This window comes from Chlorocebus sabaeus, chromosome X (genome assembly GCF_047675955.1).
Source record: "Chlorocebus sabaeus isolate Y175 chromosome X, mChlSab1.0.hap1, whole genome shotgun sequence".
Taxonomy (NCBI): Eukaryota; Metazoa; Chordata; class Mammalia; order Primates; family Cercopithecidae; genus Chlorocebus; species Chlorocebus sabaeus.
This window is the reverse complement of record NC_132933.1, coordinates 88,030,127-88,033,286: the sequence shown is the minus strand read 5'-3', so window position 1 is coordinate 88,033,286 and position 3,160 is coordinate 88,030,127. Positions and strand designations below refer to the sequence as shown.

Sequence of the window (3,160 nt, the reverse complement as noted above, 5' to 3'; positions counted from 1 at the left end):
CCCAAATCTCATCTTGGATTGTTGTTCCCATAATCCCCTCTTGTTGTGGGAGGGACCCAGTGGAAGGTAGTTGCATCATGGGTGAAGTTACCCTCATGCTGTTCTCTTAATAGTGAGTGAGTTCTCATGAGATCTGATGTTTTTTTATAAGGGTATTTCCCCCCTTTTCTTGGCACTTCTTCCTGCTGCCATGTGAAGAATGATGTATTTGCTTCTTTTTCTGCCATGATTGTGTTTCCTGAGGCCTTCCCAGCCCTGGGGAACTGTGAGTCAAGTATAAATTACCCAGTCTCAGGCAGTTTTTTATAGCAATGTGAGAACTGCCTAATAGACTATCACTCACAACTCCAAAATCCATAATGATTTAAGGATGTACTTTCTCATGTTTCCCTCCTGGTTACCACCTCCACTCCAAAACAGTTCAATATAGCCATGGCTCAAGTTTAATAGGAAAAAAGAGAAACTTTTGAATAGTTTTTTGGGGTTGCCTTTGTTGTTTTGTACTTTGGTGATCTGGGTGGTACATATTCCTCTTTGCCATTATATTGAGTAATTCCCTGAGGTATAGTCCTATGGCTAAACTGGCATCTCCTTTCCTTGATTTTTCCACATTTTCCCTGAGAATGGTATTGCCTCCAAAGCCAGAATAATCCTTACTCATCCTGGCTTCTGGCTTCTCATGTGGTTTCTCAATGGATTTCTCAGGAACTCACTTGTCTTCATTTTTGGTGGTAGACACTACAATGAGTGACTTTCCCAGAGTGGCTGCACAAAAACTGAAGATGGCTCTTTAGGGAGCTTTTGGCACACTTTAGCATAAATTAACTTTAGGGGTTCCTGTAGATCCACAGCTACATCTGCATTTGTGTTATTATTACATGGTGAAGCAGTATTTGCCATTGATAACTTTGTAGCACTTGGAGGAGAAACTGATATAGTCATCTGGTTGAAACTTACCTCTGAACAGAGGAATTATCTATTAGATCTTTTTCTTGTGGAGTTGTGGTTAATGTAGGAAGCTCAGCTGCACATGGAGGACTGGTACTCGAGTTGATTTACCCTGATCAGAAGTGCATTGTCTGCTCATCTACAGGCACTGGACAACAAACAACTCTTTATTATCCTTTTCTTTGTAGACACCTTTAACAGCATAAGAAATCCTATTCTACAAAATGAGTTCCCCTGGCATTCTTGATAAAGGTGGAAAATTTGAGGCTAGTAAGCCAAACTTTGTTGTTGGATCCTTTGATTCCGCTGTTGAAGGATGGGGTCTTGGGATACTATCATCTTCTCATCACCTTCAACCTCTAAAAAGAGTTCTTCTGCTTCTACCATAGTCTCCATTCTGTTTTATCTGCACAGTAGAAGTCCCCTTTTGAAGTTAAGTTTGCTCCAGATGCTTCATTACTGTAGGATTATGTTGTTCAGTTTGGAAAGTTTCTTGAACTACATGTGTTCAATGATCCACCCTCCAATAATACAAAGCCCTCTATTTAGTGTTCTGAACCACTAGATGACCTAAAATGAGGTTTCACATACTTTCTTTGGATGGTAGACCCATATTCACAGCAGCAGCATTTATTTTATGAGACCCTGGTGAATTAAAATTATTTGCAAAACTACCATTGGGAAAGGAAGCCAGTGGTGTTTCACAGTAAAGTGCAAGATTTGGAGATCAGGACTGAGGCAAAATACCGTAGACCGAGTACTGTTGGTGAGGATTATATACAAGCTGCACAAAGACTGGTGAGGCATACTGTGCTTGAGTTTGAATGGGCTGGCTATATATACTAGAATCCATCAGTTGATAATCATTCTTAGCAAATAAAATGTATTGATGGCCTTTATCCTTCCTGAAATGTTTTAACTTATTCTCTTAAGCATTTAAAAGCCTGTTGTGCGTCTGTGTCTGACTGGAAAGTGATATACCAGTTGCGATTGTGTGCAGACTCACAGATTATCACTTTGGTTCAGTTTGTACTTTTGATCAAAGCTTTTACTTCCTCTATTGATGTTCCAGAAATCTAAGAATCGCAATACAATGCCTATGACTTGATCTCACTTTCTCACCCTTCTCGTCAACTTGTACCATAGGAGAAGATCTCAACACTTCAAGAATTAGATCAGGGTCTGTGGTCAACTTTTTTATTTCCTCTATGTTGGCAACTGTCCAAATTTAGATGAAATAATCAATATCCGTTGGAGATATCAAGTAAAGATCCATTGACAACTTTTTTTGTGTGTGTGAAAAACACAATTCTAATTGTTTCTTCAAACATTCTTTTAAGTCTTCTGTAGAAATTGCTGAATTGTTTTCTGTAAAAACATCATATATTTGGTAATTCAGATCTTTTGGGCTTGAAATTAGTTTTCAGTTGATTCTTCAATGCCTGTAGTATTTCTTGTGATTTCACAAGATAAAGAATACATTACTTTATATTCTTTACACATGTCTCCTGAGAGCTCTGCATTACACTCAGGATGAGCACCTGATATAGCTGCTGTTTCATGCCAAGATATTTTAGTTTCATGAGTTACTTGGGTGGCATCAGTATTTCCAGAAGCAATTTTTTGTCATACTTTGGCATTAGGATTTAAACCAGTTCCTTTAGATGTTACCTGCACATTTCACCTTTCTCCCTCCGCAGCCTCACATGTTGTTCGCCTCCCTCCCAGAGGGCCTCGAAATGTCTCCCTGTGTACTTACTATTACCAGTGAGTTTTTACTCTCGGATAATTTCTTATTGTTTATTAATGTCTTTTCCTTTCAGATTGAATTGTTTCCTTAGCATTCCTTTTAAGACAGGTATGGTGTTGAAGAAAACCCTCCACTTTTTTTTGTTAGGGAAAGTCTTTATTTCTCCTTCATGATTGAAGGATATTATTGTCAGATATACCATTCTAGGATATTATTTTTTCTTCAACACTTTAAATGTGTCATGCCATTTTATCCTGGCCTGTAAAGATTCCACTGAAAAGTCTGCTATCAGACATGTTGGACCTTTACTGTGTCTTCTTTGTTTTTCCTTTTTCTCTTGCTGATTTTAGAATTTTTTCTTTATCCTTGGCCTTTGAGAGTTTGATTATTAGATTCCTTGAGAAAGTCCTTTTCGGGGTTAAATCTGCTTTGTGTTCTATAATGTTCTTTCACTTGGATATT

General features: G+C 38.1%; 1 pseudogene; it reads right to left on the bottom strand.

Annotated features, from left to right (window-relative positions):
* Positions 1-1,531: 1,531 nt before the first annotated feature.
* Positions 1,532-2,466, bottom strand: LOC103232086 (la-related protein 4 pseudogene; annotated as a pseudogene).
* Between the last annotated feature and the right edge of the window lie 694 nt (positions 2,467-3,160).